We start from the raw sequence: 18,360 nt of genomic DNA, 5'->3' as shown, positions 1-18,360 counted from the left end.
TTCGCAGTAAGAAAGAAATTATGGCTTGTCTTGCTTTTAAAAACAACTTAGTGGATAATACACCCCTAGTGTTAAGCCAGGCAGTCAGGCATCCAAATATGCAGTATACTATATATATATGTATATGATGTTCCATAAAAAAGGGTGGAGAGGCACCGGGGCAACAACGACACATTCATTTCCTTCTTGGCGCGCCTCAAGTGTTGTCACCTGTCATAATAAGTGCGGAAGCAGCAAACGGCAAACAATAAAGACAGCCAGAAAGAAAAAGTGCACAAAATGTAATAAGAAAATGTATCTTAAAAAACTGCGAAAATAAGGATACTCTAAAAAGAATTAGGTACCCAACAAAAGTATTTGTTATTTTAAAATACTTTTCAATAAGCAAAGCGTTTTTAAAATTAAAGAAAAATGAGTTCTATTGCCTTTTTCTTATTTTCAAATAATCTATTTAATTTTTAATATCTAAAGTTTATGAAAATTAAAAGCTAGCAATAGGCATTTTAAAATATCTACATGAAATCTAAAATTTATTACCAATTTAAATTGCAGCAATCATTATAAATCATATTTCAGCACTCGATCAATCAAATCCAACGCCTTTATTGAATTCGAAAATTTCACTCAAGCGCAAAATGAACTCTGGCATTTCAAGGTTTGTAAAAACTCGAATAATTGCATCCGTTTGCAGTAACAAAGTTATTAAATGGTTTATCGCATTAGATTAATCTGTAAATCCTATTTGCATAACACAAACTGGCAACAGATGATACCCCTAATCTTCATTTTAGTATTTTTTTATTAAATGATTTAGTGGGATTGTATTTTGCTTTATTGCATATATACACTTTAAGCCAGAATCGTTTTAGGTCATCATTATTAAAAAAAAACCAACACAATCAAAAGATAAATTTAAAAAAAAATATAATTTTAGGGAATAAAATTATAAGCAGTTAAAATTATTTAGTTTTTATTTCTCGTTGAGAAAGTGTATCAAAAATAAATGTTGCTGCATTTGCTTTCGATTTGTAAGGTGGCCAGCCGACATTGATGTTGCTGCCTTGGTGCAATTTCTGCTGCTGCTGCTGCTGCTGCCTCAAGTTTCCAATTCATTTTCATAATTGCAGCAAATGTAAATTGCAATATTTTTTCCCATTTTTCTCTCTCGGCCTTTTCTTCGGCTGCATATGCGTGCTGCACTTGAATTTGTTGGACTGTCGCACTTGAGTCGAAGTCGAAGTCGAACTGAAGTCTGAACCTGTTCCACGCGCAAGAGATGAATTGTTTTCCGTTTTTTGTTGTTGTTTTTTCTTTGGGGCAGCGGCCGCGCTGAAACGGAACCGCAAATTATTTTAATTTGCGTTAAATAATGCAACGAGGTGAGAAAAAATTAAGAGCATTTCTTAGAGGCAAAGTCGGAGAGCACAAGCCAGGTTTACACATCTGGTATTTGTGGAATAAAATATATAGAAAATACTCGAGTCATTTTTTAGACAAGTAATGTCTTAATACGAAGACAAATTGTAAACCATAAATGAGTTTCTAAACTTACAATTTTAATAATAAAAATAAAATAAAGAAAGTTAATGAATCAAATTTTTAGATTTTTGAATTAAGGCCACTGTAGGTTAAGAGTAATTAACTAACATTCTCCAAAACATTTGTTGGCAGAGCTGCAATACCTGCAGTAGTAAAATAAAATACTTTGGCCCAGCTCATTAGCAGCCCCCTTTTGAGTTTCAGTTGCAGTGTATCCTGCCACAAAGTTAAAAGCGCCGACCTGTAATTTGCCAGCAATAAGGCGGCGGCGCAATAAACTCAATTTGTGCTGCTCGATAAAAGCCGAGTGCCATGTCAGGAGATGCTTATACAACTGTACTCAAAACGATAGGAAAACACATTGTAAAAAATAATATTTTACTACTATACAGCAGGATAAATCTTTATAAAACTTTTCTTAGAAACTACTATAATCTCGATTAGGTAAAACAACTTTTTAGCTTAGTTTACAAAAAAAAATGTAAGTGCACAATTTATTTTGACCATTCAGGTAAGAACATTTTATTTTTCAAAAGCATGTAATAACTACTAGTATTCTGAGCCCAACTGTAGCTACTTATACATCTGCATGCGAAGTGAGTGCGGTTGTAACGTGTTCATTTTGCTTTGGGGTGCTAAAAGCCGAACAATTCAAGCCAAACTCCCAGCAAAAAGTCGGGCTGGCAGTCAGTTTAGCTTTTGACAAGTTGGAGCCACTTGGAGGCCAGGGCGTTGCCAAAGTCCGGGCCCTGTTATCTGCATATATATATCTAGCGATATAATTGCGGCTATATAGCCCATGATCGGTAGCCCAACTTGGCGCACAATTTATGCACGTTTCTTCGATCATAACTCTTAATTAGCCGCTTGGAAACCTTGTCAACTGTGTTGATTGACAAGTCTTTTAAGATTTCGGCAATCAACAAACAAAATCTACACACCAAATATTTTGTGCGTAGGCCAACACACAAGTGAAAGGTGTGTCCCACAAAACGAAAAACAAAATATATTTATGGACATAGCTTAAAGAATCGGTGCTGAAACTAGAAAGGGAAACTGATAGCTTTGGCTGAAATTTGAGATACTCTATGGGAAAAAAGAATATAGAAAAACTAGCCATAATATTGTATTTTAAGTTTGATAATTAATGTTACAAAAACATTCAAAGAATCATAGAAATTAGGTATCTATTTTGGTACAAAGTATATTTAATATAAATATATTCTTTATTACTTTACAAAGTTTTATAAATAGACAATTTTTTAAAAATGTACTTAAGAATATTTGAAGTTATTTTAAATGACAATAGATTTTGACTGGATTAAGTATGATCTCCAATTAGCTTACTAGTATGAACTTTGGCAATTGTATTTGATATCAGTATTTATACTATTTTTTGCCCACATTTTACAAGTGACATTTATTATTTCTAACTTCCACACAATCCCCTTCGAAGCCAAAGATTTGATGGCTATAAAAACCTGATACTTTGAGCCCGAGGCTAACCCACACGCAATCACAAAGGCTACAGTGAGTCGAAAAAGCAAGCCACCCACATGGGCAACTGACAAACGCTGATCGATTGGACGCCGAAAAAATCATAAATCTGTGCGAGCCATAAACTTGAGGCAATTATTTTATGATAACTACAGAATACAGAAAAGCGGTATACTCATAAAAATAACAAAATGGAATATCCATTTGAAAGGACGACAAGTTGTTTCGGTCGATTCAATTGTTGCGCATTGAATCGCGCGGTCATCAATCATAATTTTCAACGATCAACAGTTTTGTAGGCAAACGTTTTCATGTAAAGTCTTAAATATTTTCACACCTTATAAACAATGTGCAGTCACGATCCGGTGGGAGGCTAATGCGGCTATTGTCTGCCACAATTCAGAGCCAGCGACAGTTGAACATGATTCGAGTTGGTTTTTTTTTATTATTCTCCTACTTTTCTAGCGAATTATGACGTGCCCGGGCCGAATGATCGATGAATGCCTCGATTATGAAATTCTTTATAGAAATAGTGGGGGAAATCACGTCAGAGATGAGTCAGATGTGGTTTCCTTAAGCCCCTAGAAAGTCAAAACGCTTCTTGAAAGTTGCCTTTCACTCTGGAACCTTTGGATTATTGGCTGACTTGTCGACTGACTGACAGCTTCATTAATACCCCTCAGAAGGTAAGTTATGCATGGCAGCAGAAATAGAAGTCGAAGGTGACAAGTGTGTTTGCTTATGGTTTTTGACAGCCAACAACTTGTATCTATATTATTTATTCTTACACTGCCGTTTTGGTCTGGAAAAATATAAATGATTTAAGGGTTTTTAAAAACAAAAATTTAATATTGATTTACCTTTTCTACCTTTAAAGATTTAAAAAAGTCATAAAAATGTATTTATAAAGTTAAGCTTTACTGATATTTGGTTTACATAAACGCTTCAATTTGTTTGAAGCCAAATTTGTTTTAATTATTATTTTTATTTGACTTCTTCTTGAGTACTTGCAGAAATTCCTTTATACATTATTCTAAACCACTTTCAAAAGCCGCTTACATTGCATAAGAGAATTTGAATTACACTTTGTCGTATGCTAATTATGGCCAATGATCAAACAGTCTTTTCACTGCAGTTTATAAATAACAGAACTGACAGTAGCCACTCGGTGGTTCAACGACATATAAGACCCCCAAAGATGCGACAGATGAGATCGAGAGACACCTACACCGCGCTCAAAACTTAAGCAGCTTCCCCAGTTGTCAGCGCAAAATATGACAAATGTTTCAACTGGCGACGCATACAAATTCCCAAAAAAAGGAGGGATTTGTATAAAAACAAACAGGGGTGCAAAAAGGTTCAAACAGAAATAAATTATATATGAATTTTAATTGGCAGCTCCGCGTTAGCAGGTGAAAAGTAGTTCTTTACAATAAAAAATTGGTATATCAGGATCGTATTTATTATTTAATTTATTATATCCATGCCAAAAGTATGTTACAATCGGTTTTATCTTTTAAAGTCTTAAACTCCTTGTCTTTATAAATACATTTTTAGTTTTTACTTAAAGTTAACACAAATAGTTTATAGTAGCTCTTTTCTTATATTATAACTGATATATCCTATGTGAAAAATATACACTCTGAAAATTAAATGTACAATGAGTATGGCAATGAAATAGTATGGTCGGTAGAATTTTTGGGTATTAAGTGAATCTTGAATTTCTTATAGCAAAAAAAGACTGAAGTTAAACTTTAAATAATTAATTTAATGAAATTATTGTCCTGCAGCCCTGGTGAGACCAAAAAAAAAAAAAACGCGAAGAGATTTAATGGCACTGCCTATCGCTTTGGGCCAACTTTGTGTGGTCCAATTAAAGACTTTTGCGCGTTTCTGGGCCTTTGCAAGTTTTCTGTCTGCCACCAAATGTGCGAATGATGCGTGAATTTCGCGATGCAAAGTCGGGCAAAATAAACACTCGCAGGAGCGTTGACTGATGAGGCCGGGCTGCAGGGCATTAATTGGAGTTGGGCCTTCGACTGGGGCATATTTTATCGCTATTGAAGCGTTTGGCGTTAATTAAGACAAAATCAGGCGGAATTTTTGTCACATTGCTGCGCTTTTCCCCTTTCGCCCAGTGGCCGTGATTAATTGTGCCTTGTGCTGCCTGCCAAATGCACACAAGTCGTCTGTATAAATATATATCTCAGATACATGGCTTTTACTTGCTTTCTTTTCCTTTATTTTTTTTTTTGCTGTTCATTTTCCTCCTTTGGTTGTACTCGCATTTGCGAGCAAGAAAATGAAAAATTAGTCAAGAAAATCTGGCGAAATAAAATGTCGTCGGCGACATTTTGCAAAGAGATTTTGCCGCCTCTTTGTGTGGGTGAGTCGACTTGATACCATATAGACTGTATATCTGTATATGATGCCATATATTTGGCTCCGCTTCTAATCGTCGCGCATTAGTCAGTGCGTTTTGTGGGTTCCTCTGGCTGCGGATAGAGATTTTCAATGCTTGGACTTGCAAAACTTCGTTAAGCCGCTGTAATACAGGAGGAATATATATACATGGCATAAAATTCATTCCAAAAGATGTTTTTCTTTTTTTTACTGCATACTAGACACTTTTATAAAAGATTTCGAATCCTTTGTGAATTTGTTGTATCCTATTATTCAGTTTTATTTATCATTTTCGACCTAAAAATCAAAATATAGCTTTTCACAATTTAAGTAATATTACTTGATTTCCAACCAATTCCCAGAAAGTGTAGGGTGTTCTGACTTTGACAAAGTCCACTTTATACCCCCATATCTGCATTCCACACTTTATTTATTTCTTTAAATTTTTCCCCCACACTGCAGCCATATAAAAAGATCAAACGCTTCTCTATCGACACCAAATGGCTGACTACAAAGGAACTACACTACATTACACTGCACCAACAATTGGCAACGCTCGGCCACTAATTAATGTGCTTTTAATTATGAGCAGTAAAAACTACGAAATGGCAACCGCAGAAGCTTAGTGGAGGTCCGACAAGCAGACGCTCGTCAACCGCAAAATGAATGATGGACCGGGGGGAGGACTGAAAAAAGGGTTCGACTGCTGCTCCACTGCGACACGTCAATTGTAATAACAATAACTGCTCAAGACAGCCCAAAAGTAACACATCCGCAGGAGGACACACGAGACAAATGGACAGGACCCAGAGAAATGGGGACAGGAGACAAGCTGGCTTGTTAGCACACGACACGCTGTGGTCAGCAAATGAGCAGCTGACCGACCAGAAGGGGTTATGGCCAACACTAAGAAAAACAGGTTACAAAAAGCAGAAAATATCCTTTGCCAACAGTACAATCTATTTGAAATAGAAACTAGACCAGAAAGATTAAAAACCAACACAATCTATTTTACTCTTTACTCTTAAGGATTAAAACAGAACATTAAATATTAATTATATATTTTTAGCTTGACTAAAATATTTGTTTCATTAATTTTAAAACTTAAAAAAAATTTAACCAAAATTTGACAGCATTTTCAAAGCATAAATATAAATTATTTGCCTAACATTTGCTTATAAATACAAGTAAATTTTAACAAAAAATTACATTTGACTATTATTATATATATTTTTATGTAATAAAATCACAAACAAGCAAACCAATAGTTTTTGTACCCTTCATTCGAAAAATCTCCACCGATTTGAATTTTAGGTATACAGATTTTTATAAAAATTAAGTTTTTCAGTGTGCGGTTACATAGAAGACCTGTCTTCTCCGACCTTTCGGTTCCGGTAATTGTCGTGTCAATTTTGGTAAAACTGTTTCATCTCCGACTTGGACTTGGACTTGTGCTTGTACAGAGTGTCAAATTTTAAACATTGATTATCTGGAGACATATTCAGCAATTAGCAAATCAACTCGGCTGTGGCCTCTCGTTTCTCGTTATTTCTGCTCAGTTTGTGTTTCTGTAAATGACAATTACCGAATGTGTCAAAAGCATTTGCTTAGGCCGAGTGTTTGTTAAGTTTTAATATGACAGCAGATGGACAAGGCAAATATTTTATCAGGCGGGCAGAGGAAAGTCTCGTAGCAATTTGCATACATCACAGGAGCCACTCGAGAGGCTGTTTGTGATATGTACATATAAGAAAAATAAAGAATGCGGAACAGCAGGGCACACACCCCTCTTTATAAGGATTCTCCCTACGGACATGTTTAACGGTTCAATTTTACACATCATTTAATCGCAAACAAGTTAGCTCGCCTTGTTTTGTCACTCAATTTAAATTTATACAAGTAGAGTTCGGTCGGTGGATTGATTTATGACCCACTCCGTGAACCTTTCACTTGACAAGATTCCGGCTCACTGATTCCGCACGGGGAAATTACAAAGTGTTAACACGAAAAGAGCATCGAGACAATGCCAACATATGTCCGCATAAATTGTACGAATTGTTTAAAATTTAAATGGCATTCTATGCGCCAATGGGGTTAAATTAACTTTGCATATGCTGATGTGCTGATGGAACTATTGTTTATTGCGTCTATCTTATATTTCTAAAATTACCTAAGTTAACAAAAATATAATTACTTTAGGTCATTGAAATTTTAAATTTATAATTTTAGATTAACATATTTATTGTAAAATGGTAATGGTTAATAGCTTTGCAATATTTTTTTAAATATCTAATGCAGTTCGAACTTTTCTAAAGACCTTTAAATTACCAGACCTATAGTAATAAAAACCAAATTAAAATTTTAAACCTAATGTTAACAAAAAACTAATCCAAACCCTTAATATTAAATCATAGACAGTTAAAACAAGGATAAGTCCTGATATCTAATTTTATTTTCCTAGCTGCAAAAAGTAATAAATAAATAATACTTTTTAAAATCGAAAGTAATCTTTGTTTTTTACTTTTACATCAATAGTTTTATAGTAAATATGCAAAATAGATAGCCTAAAACGAATATATTTGGTTTCCTTTCGTTACCTGAAAGATTAAAATATTGCCCTATAATAATCTTTTAAGCATTGTATCCCATGGCACGATTGCATGTCTTAGCCTAGTAAAAACCTTAAAAGAACATCTCGAAGTGATGAAAGCAGCCGCCAGTTTGCACACAATCTCAAGACGAAGACATGGCCATTGTCTGGCTCAGAATTTGCGGCTTATGGTATGTGGCAGTAATATATGGCATACGTATGGAAGATAGTTGGGCGCTTTCGGGATTGCATTGACAACTGAAGCGTTATCGAGGTGCATGCAATTTACTCATCATCACAGATGGAGAGGTGATAGCGGACATGTTACTCTTTTAATTGATGCGAAGATGGGTCGGAATGAGTTATGACTGCGACTAATATGGGCCGCTGCTTGTGAGGCAATTACCAACAATCGAGTGCGGCAAAGTGAGGCAGGATGGCCGATGGAAGCCCAGTGTCTGCCTATGTTGAAAGACAATAATGCTTAATAATGAGCTGTAAAGTTTATTAATTGCCACACGGCGTTAGGGGTACTCCTTCCCGCCACAGCTAATGAGCCATTTGCGTGTCGTCGATTTATTGCATTATTTGCACACACACACACACACACACACACACACACACACACACACACACACACACACACACACACACACAAGACACAAAAGACACATTAAAACTAAATTATTAAAATTTTCGCAAAACTGCAGCGACATATGTCGAGTCGAGTGAAGAGATGTCCGAGTTCATTGGACCCTCAAAAGGTTGACTATCAACCAAATGGCATTGAAATTAACAAATGTTCTGGTGAAAACTTATGTCATTTAGGGAGCATTAAATTGGATAATGTTTAAATTCAGTTTGTAAATGAATGACCATTTGACTAAAATTGTGAAACACTTCATTACGTTAGAAACTAGAACTCATGTTAGTTTTATTTTTTAATCACTTCTAAAATCAACATAAATTGGCAAATGCTTAAAGTTTTGTTTATTTTTTTAGATAAATGACAAGTTCCCAAAAATTAAATTAAATAAGTAATATAATTATCAACGTTCTGAAAATGTTATGTTATGTTATATTCCGCATTTGTCTGTCAGTGATAAAAAAAGGATTCAAATCTATCTGACACTTTTTAAAAAACCCCATCACGTTTTTATAAATTTGTCATGATTTTTCTAGGACTACCTAAGCCCTCCACCAGCGGAATCTTTAAAGTTTAGCCAACTTTAAATCATTTCCCCATTTGATTCGTGACCCGATTCCCGCTCTGTGGCTTTGCCCTACTGAAACTGATTTCAGACTTCACTGATTTTAACGGCCAAAGTAACAACAAAGTCAAGAGTCATTGAAGCATGTATGGCGATTTACCCCGTTAATGAGACCATAGATAACAACGAAAATCAACTGTCAACTTGGGCCAAAACAGAAAGGAAGCTTCGTTGATTAAGTCAACCCGTTGGTTGGCAAAGTTCACCGCCCCTTTTTTGTCGGCTCGGAAAAGGAGGAACCCAAACCCCTGCTCACAGACAAGTCTATCCAACTACCCGAAGGGAACCCAATGCGAATTAAGGGGGTAAAATGTGCGAAATATCACAACTTGGCACTCGTGGCAGCAACAACAAAGCCAAAGTTACGCTGGATTAACAACCCTTGCTGGGCCCCTCCATTTAAATTTCTATATCTATAGATATTGCCACTCGTGCAGGCCCTCCCCTCAAAAGCCAACCCCTTTGTGCGGACTGCAATGAGAACAATTTATAAAATTGTTACGCTAAATAAATTAAAATTTCACTTTTAAAGTATTGGGCGTGAAATTGAGATTAGCCTGGCAGGGGGACAAAAAAGTATTTTAAGGAAGGGTTGTGGGTTATTTTTTAGAGAAAAGGCTTTGCACGTGCTTAGGGAATTTTTTAAAATAAATGGAAAAAAAAAATCAATGTAATGCGTGAATAAAAAATACTTATTTGAAATTTTGTTATTCTTGAATTTAACTCTAATATATGAATGTCTTCCAAGCTTAAAAGCAACTTAAGAAATCAATTATTCTATTTTTAAAGAGAGTAATATTTAAAAAAAATAATTTAAAAACCTTTATTTGTTATTTTTCAAAATGTTTTAAAATTAAACAAAAATGTATTGCTAACAGCATTTATCAGCCGATTATTATGTTAAAGTCTCTAGTCTATGTTTCTTAAAGACAAGATAACGCCTCAATAAATAAATCCAAACTTAATTTGTCCTTATGCCAAATTTAATTTGATAATCTCAAGAATCATTAAGAATTTGTCTGCTGTAGGTATACAAAATATAAAAATTCTTTACCTACCCGATCTGAGAAATGTTCCTTATCTTGTTCAACCCGAAATTCTAATCAAACATTTTCTCACCTTGCTCATGTTGCTGTTGGGATCGCTGGTGTTGCTGTTGTTGCTGTTGTTGCTGGTGTTGCTGGTGTGGCTGCTACCCTTTACCTTTTTCCGCTGTGGGCGTGTTCGCTGTTGAACGTTCTGTCGGCATAAAAGAGGCGGCATCCACAGCGGCAACATTTCTGTGTTCTTCACTCTCATCTTTTTTTTTTTTTGGTTGATTTTTTTCTTTTTTTGGTTGCAGCCGCATTTAACTCGATTGTTGTTGTTGTTGTTGTCGTTGCTGTGCCGCCGTCTGACATGTGAGAATTTGCCGTAAATCAACCTGTTGCTGTTGCCGCGGTGATGTTGCTGCTGCCGCACACGTTTTTCGGCGGCCACTTGCCTTGGCTTATGAAGTGCCACAGAGAAACAGGTTAATCGATTTTAAATCGGTTTCGATGTTGTTTTGATCGCCATAGCCTGTTCTAGTTTTATACTAGTTTTTTCAGCTCTTTCTTTTCTTTTCTTTTGCTTTTTTTTTTTGACGTTTGAACTTGATTACCGGTGATTTTAATAATGATGTGCCTGCTGCCGCTGCTGCAAGCATACGAAATGATAGTTAAAGACAGTTCATTAAGTCTTGCCTTGGCAAGTTGATGGGTTGCATACGGATATGTTTATGTGCTCATGTGGATCTGCGTAGATCCTGAAATTTTTTCTAGCTATAAGCCACTTGGTTAATTAGCTGTTAAATGAATTGCCCATTCAATCTGCTCCACATTGAGCAGCCGGCTGCACTTGCCAGGAAGATTAATACCTATCAAGGGGTTCCAAAACGGAGATGTGGCGACTGGTCACGGTGAGTTCTGTAACCGGGATTGCGTTACCTCAATTACCTGCATAAAAAAAAAACAGATTTATTGTAAGTGGCTACTTAATACTTGGATATTTATCCATAATGTTTCCTCTTTTATAATAATTTTAAATATTTTTCACCAAGTTAAGCAAACTGTAAAAAAGTTTTATTTCAAACTTTTAATTTTCCTAAGTATATAAGCCAACAATTAAAAATCGTTTTGATTTTTTATTTAAGTACTTAATAGCATAAATGGTATGTTTAAAAAATCTGTAAATTTATAATTGCCCATATAAAAATATTATATATTGGTAAATTATTTTTGCATAATTGTAAGTATGTATATAAAAATCAGAATTATTTTCAATATAATATTTGTGCAGTAGAATTATTGTACTTATAGTACTAATAAAAATGCAATACTATTATACGCCTGATAAGTTTAAGAAAAGAAATACCAAAGAATAGGTCCAACCAATTTTTGAATACATTCTTCTATCAATCCAAAAATGTGTTTTCTAATAATTAAGTTACGAAACACATATACACAGAAAATAAGAAACACTTAAGCCACCGCTTTGCTCCCTATGAGTAATTTCCAAGTGTCTGCCCAGCGATCAGCAATGTAGGAATCCCGCCAAAGAATCCCCATACAACATCATTTTCCGCCACATTGCAAGCAACACGAAACGCCCAAAAGACAAATAAATAAAAAGCGAGGGGGAAAAGCGAAGTAAAGCGGTGGAAAAGTGGCCGTAAAGTGGAGCGGAGGATGCAGGATGGGCGAGTGGAGGCACCGGCAAGATGATTTATTTGCGAACTCGTCTGTTTGGTTCCATTTCAATGCGAATGACAAACGCGACGATGACGATGCGCTGCAATGAAGTTGGCAGTCAAGCACTTAAAACTGCAGTAATTGCAGCAGTAGCAAATGCAGTTGCAGTTGCAGTTTGCAGTTTGCAGTGGCACCAGCAGCCAGAAGTCGAAGAAGTTTCTGCTCAAGTTGAAGTTGAAGTCGGGGAGCAGGAAGTGCGCGCCTGCAGATCATCGCAGCCGCATATCACTTTTCACTGCATTCAGCCCCATGTCAAATGATGAATTACAAGCGGAAGAGAGACATTTCGCCGTGGTGGAGGCTGAGACTGCCCGAGAAACAGCGCCTGTCTTAGCAGTCAGCCGGAAAATGCACTGAAAATATAATGAAAATTAAATGAAATCGAGAAATTATCAAAGAAAACTTATTTTAAGTCCAGAAGTCCGTTGAATTGACTTTAAATGACGAAAATCTTTTTTTAATGCATGCTTTATTGATTCTACAAACCCTTGTAATTTCATTTATATGTTTCCACGTTTACAAAGTGAATTTTAAAATTGTAATGCTGTTATTTTTTATTAAATATGAAAACAAACAGTATTGTGTCAATGTAAAAAAACAATTTTAAAGTACTAAAGGGCTTGTGGATTTTGGGCTTTTGATTAAAAAAATATTTTGACAGGGAAAATTCGTTGACGGATTAAAATCACAGACTAATAAATTTAATTTCTCGCAGTGTACTTGGGGCCTCCAAGAATCAGTGGCAGACTCAAGTGGCTTTCTTCATTGCCCACTGACAGACGCGCTTCCAGTCGCCACACACACACACACTTTACACACACCGAGCCGTGCACACACATACTAATTACCTAGTTAAACTGTCAAATTGACAGATGACAGTTTTTGCCTGCCCAATGGCAAGTAACACTTTGCCCGTCAGTCAAAGGCAAAGGCGGCCCGGTTTTCTTCTCATTCCCCTTTTGTATTCAGTACCATTTTCCCCCTTATTTCTACAATTTTTTTTTTTTTTTTTGGCATTTTTGCAACATTTTTATTTGTCATATGCGTAAATATTGTCAGGCCGACCGCCCATTTCTGTCAAACGGCTGTCTGTTTTCGTTAAAAATCATAATTAGCCACATAATGGGGGGAGAGGCCTTCGCAGAAGTTGAGTTTGTGGCAAATTTGCACTTTGATGCCCAGGAATCGGGGCCCAGACCAAACAATGCCGAAGCAGCCGACAAGATGACAAGTTCTCTATTTGAGTATTAATTATGCGAACGTGTGAACAATTTTAATTGGGTGTAAGGCCGCCGCCGCTGCCGCCGGTGAATGCAAATTTTTGCTTTCAATTACATTTTAATTTTTTCCTATTATTTTTCCCCTATTTTTCTTTGCTGCCACTGCACTCCACACTCTATATCGGTCGACATGTAATTGCGCGCTTTCCTAGCCACAATTAAATTGTCATAGACATGACGCAGCAATATGATGGGGCAATTATAACTGTCAGATTTGACAGCATTACAGCTTTCGTGGCCAGTTTGCGATGAGAGTTTTGTAAGCAACGAAGGGGCGGTGCGGTGTTTTGCAATTTTGCAAAACAAATTTTGCATTTGTTTTAGAGACCACCCAGAGCTTAATTGAAAGATTTTTACTATGAGCTTGGCCCACTTGAAAGCCTGCAGTTGATCGTTGGGATTATGCCACTCATATTCAGTAAAAATATGGCCGAACAAACAAGATTTTACTTGCAAGTATATATATATATATATATATATAATTAAATCAATATTTTTAGATCATATTTCTGAAATTTATAAGCAAGGCTCAAGGATAAAATAAAATACATTTTTAATAAATTAATACATTTTTTTAAAACAACATTCAAATTAGTAAAGTAAGCTTTACATTTAAATTGACCAATAACATATACTTAAGTTTAAAAAAAAAAAATCGAACCATTACGAACCCGAGTGAATTTTTGTAAATATATCACAACAATGTTGCAAATCAAAAAGTCGGATCGTCGTTGTTACTTTCGGTTCGATTTATGGCCAAACATTAATAAGCTGTCAACACATGCGTTAGACCCGAAAATATTGACAGCCCAGCAGGACCGAAAAAACCAAGTGTTAAGGCCAAAATTCCAGTGGACCCGAGGATTCGCGGATCCCAGGTACCGACTGGTGTTTTCGATTTCACTTAACAAACTGCATACAAGCTGTACGCTAATGAAGGCTCATAATTTTCGAACGGCACAAAACAATTTGACAGTTTTATATGCGCTTTTAATGCCCAAGGTATTTGTGGATGTTTCTTCGTTTTATAGAAGCATTCGTAACGATGCGTATAAGCAGCTTTGCAACTGAACCTCATCGAAGAAGAGTCAGAATACACAGCAAAAAGTTTGTATCACTTTTGAAAATAATTCAAATTTATGATGTTAAACAGTAGCTTAAACACTTAATACACGAAGAATATATAATTAAACTAGATTGATAAGTAAATTTGATTTTAAATCAAATTTTTAACATTAATTTTGTATTGTTTCTTGAAAACAATTGACTTTTATATTAAAATTTGTATATTATAATCTAATCTAGTGATTTTAAAATAGAACCAGTTTTTTTTTTTAATTATTAAGCTATAGGCAATTGTTGATAAGAAATTATAAAAAAACTTAGAATATAAAGGGCAAGCTTATCGTTTCGATTTAAATTATGTAACACACACATCTTGAAATCCTAGAAACCTTCGAATGAAATTTGAAAACTTTTCTGTCAGTGCCGTTGGCCATCGAGACCCCTAACATTTGCATACCCTCGTTTATATTTTGATCGATCGTTCGACATGCAAAAAGGCCAACTGCAGGTCCCGAGACTCAGAACTCAGAACTCGGACGTAGACTGCCGGGGTCCCGTGTTCGCTTTTATTAATTTTTTGTTTGACTTTTGCTTTATGGCGTGTTCATTGTGGCCAAATCCTGTCCGTCTCCCGTTCGCGGCCATTTAACTGATTATTGGGTCCTGTGTCCAGTGCACAGCAGGTGGTTTTCACTGTACCCAAATGTTCGTCGTCGTCGTCGCTGCGTCTGGGCCATCGTCGTCATCGGTTGGGGCATTGAGAAATGCCTCAACGAGGGGCATTCCACCGTGCCACTTGACACCCACGCAATTTCAAATTCACAAAAACCAGAGCTCAGAACCCAAAACGAAAACGAAAAAAAAACGAGCTTGTCGTGCGATAATTGTGTTTGGTTAAATGGCTCGATAATCCGCACATAGCAGCAAACGCCCCATCCCGGCCACACCCTTTATGTTAATCATAATAAAAACATCAACGTGAATATTTACAAGCAGCCCTCGGGTCTCTGGAGAAGTATAGTGAGATCTCGAGTCCCTTGTCCAAATCCCTCTGCCTAGGTTGCCGGTTGCTGCTGTTGTAACTGCTTAAGTGCAACAATTTTATTTGCAGCAGCAGTGCATGCAACTCAACTTGAACTTGAGGCATGCGAGTAACTGCACTAAGGAAAAAATGGGAATAGATTTGTCTGTTTACAGGTAAAGGAGTTTTTAAACATGTTTTTGTTGTTAACAAGTCTTTGTCTTTGTTGCAAACATTTAAGGAAAATATTGTTGAAACTATACTGATTGAAAATTAATTCATATATGGAAATGAAGGATTGTACTGTTTTTATATTTAGGAAATTATTCAAATGCTTTTTAGTCGCTTTTAGTTATTTACCACACCAAAATTACACAATGAACTTAAAAATTGTGAAAAGTACCAAACAATTTTAAAATTATGAACTAAAAGATGAGCCCATATATTTTGTCAATAAAATAGGCTTATATATAAGTGCCTAATTAATTTAAAGAACCATAAATGTTTTAATTTATCACAGTGCACATTCCACTTGCTAGCCCCCCTGTCATACCCACGACATAATCTTTCTATTTCGAGCTCAGCCAAATTAATTATGCAACCAAAGTTAACAATTAATTGCGATTATTTAATTATTGTTTTTGCCAGTGCACGCTCGCTCCGCAGTAGCAAAAAGTCCGCCGCCCCATTTCCCCGGCATCTCATCCACATTCTGCTTGTCTGTCTGTCAGTCGGTCGTCCATCCGTCCGTCCGTCCGTCCGTCCATCGTTTCTGTCTGAAATTGCCAACATGCCAGAGATTACCAACTGTCAGTTGAATGTCATGCCAATGGAACATGCCGTCAACTGAAGTGTTGAACTAATTTAACAGCTGTTGAAAAAAAATATATGCTGCATGCACCACATTACTGTACAATACAGCATACATGGCGTATGTGCAATGTGCAATGCGCAAAGAAATGAAACACAAAAAAATGTGAAATTAAAATAAATACCCAAATGCAGCAAACAAATGCAAATAATAAAAGCAAAAACGAGCAGCGAGAAAAATGATTGAATTTAAGTGCAGGGCAATTAAAATACTTGCTCAGTGTACGGCAATATGATTGCAGCACAATTAGCTGCACATTAAAAACATACGATAATTAAGGAGCGTTTGGTGTAAGGAAGGGGTTGGGGAGGGGAGTTGTGAATGAGGGGCAGAGGGGGAGTGGGAGGGGGAGCCAGGTGATGATGACCAACGGGCATATCCATACACACTCGGCCCACGCCTTTGGTAGTCAAATGAAATCAGCGCGACGACGGCGCTGATATATGTGTACGCTAGAGTATGCACTGAGAAAAATATAATTGCGTTTTTTTTTTTTTAAACAACCGGTGAGTTCCATTTTATTGCCAACTCCCCTACTTAATATTTAAAAATACATTGGATTTATAATATTATTATTAATAAGCTAATTTTCAGTACAAAGATTTATTTAATTAAAGAATAATGAATTTTAAGTGGGCTGATAATATTATCACCAAATAGGTATAATTTTAATATAATCTGAATGCTGACAGTAATGTATTGGAATTAAAATTTAAAGTAGGAATTTTTTTCAAGACTGCTTAAAAAGAAAAAAAAAACAATAAACAAAAACTTTTATCTAAGTTCTTTTGGAGTCATATTGTTCATGTTTTTTATATAATTTTCCATCTATTTTTTTCCAGTGCAGCTGCATCTTCGGCATTCCTCGCCAGAGCGTTGATCGTCGTGTAATTAGAAAATGTTGTGCATAATTGGAATTGTAAATGAGCTGCGGCTCAGGAAGTAGGCAATCTTGGCCAGCAGCAGCAAGCACCACCAGCACCCCTTTTTTCTTGAATCTTTCGAGGCGGACAGACAGACGGACGTGTTCGTGTTTCGCGCTTTCGTTCAAATGTAAATTATACAATATTATTTTTGCACATTTGTTTCGCAGTGTGTGTGCCGCTTTGCTGATTTTTATCTGCAGTTTAAAAAAGTTTTGTTGTCTGCATTGATGTTTGCCGTATGTAAACGTTGATTTTAATGATGTGCCATGAGGCACGATTGCCTCTCGTGTGGGATAACTCAGGCATTTTATTAGCCGCCGAATGGAATGACCAACTCCGGTTGACTAACTTGGTTAAGTTGATTGTCTGACATGGCCGTGGATAGCTGATAGCTGCCACATAGACGCTCCGCTGACCAGCCATCCCACCAACCAGCCAGCCAGCCAGTTTACTTGGCCACGTTATCCACGTTAATACGATTTGAAATTAAACCGAACATGATTTTAAATGTTGATTTTTACGTTTTAATCGTCGCGTTTATATTGCCATAAAATCTGAAGAGAAAAACTCAACAGTCTCTTCTCTTACTGTAAAAGATAGTTCACAAACGAAAAACAAAAAAAAAACGGCAAAAGTTTCGTGTTACACGGAATAGGAAAACATATTAAAATTGCCTTTGGAAGCATTCAAGTTAGAGATTTAGAAAGGGGGAAAGATGATATTCGAGATGATCGATAGGAAAGCTATTGGATTTCAAAAAGTCCAATAAAACGTTTAAAATTCTTCCCAAATTTACATAAATACCAGAAAACAAAGGAAATCGATTTTTCGAAGTTTAACTGATTAACGAGCGTTAAATGATCGTAATCAAATGACTTTTTGTTTTGAAATAACGAGGTAAACGATTTTGGGAAATAAATCAGACAGCTTTTAAATTCTTTGACAACTATTCATTTTGATATTAAGAATGCATTTCAATAAAAATAACTCTACTCAGTTTTTTACTACATAATTCAAAAAGACTCGAAGTTTTGCAATATGCTTTGCATTTTTATAAAAACAGAAAAGTACATGCAGAAACTGCATGCACCCATCGTAATACTCAATCGAAATGACACTTTTTCTA

Source organism: Drosophila gunungcola, unplaced genomic scaffold (assembly GCF_025200985.1).
Source record: "Drosophila gunungcola strain Sukarami unplaced genomic scaffold, Dgunungcola_SK_2 000001F, whole genome shotgun sequence".
NCBI classification, from domain to species: domain Eukaryota; kingdom Metazoa; phylum Arthropoda; class Insecta; order Diptera; family Drosophilidae; genus Drosophila; species Drosophila gunungcola.
The sequence above is the reverse complement of the archived record's forward strand: the minus strand, read 5'-3'. Positions refer to the sequence as shown.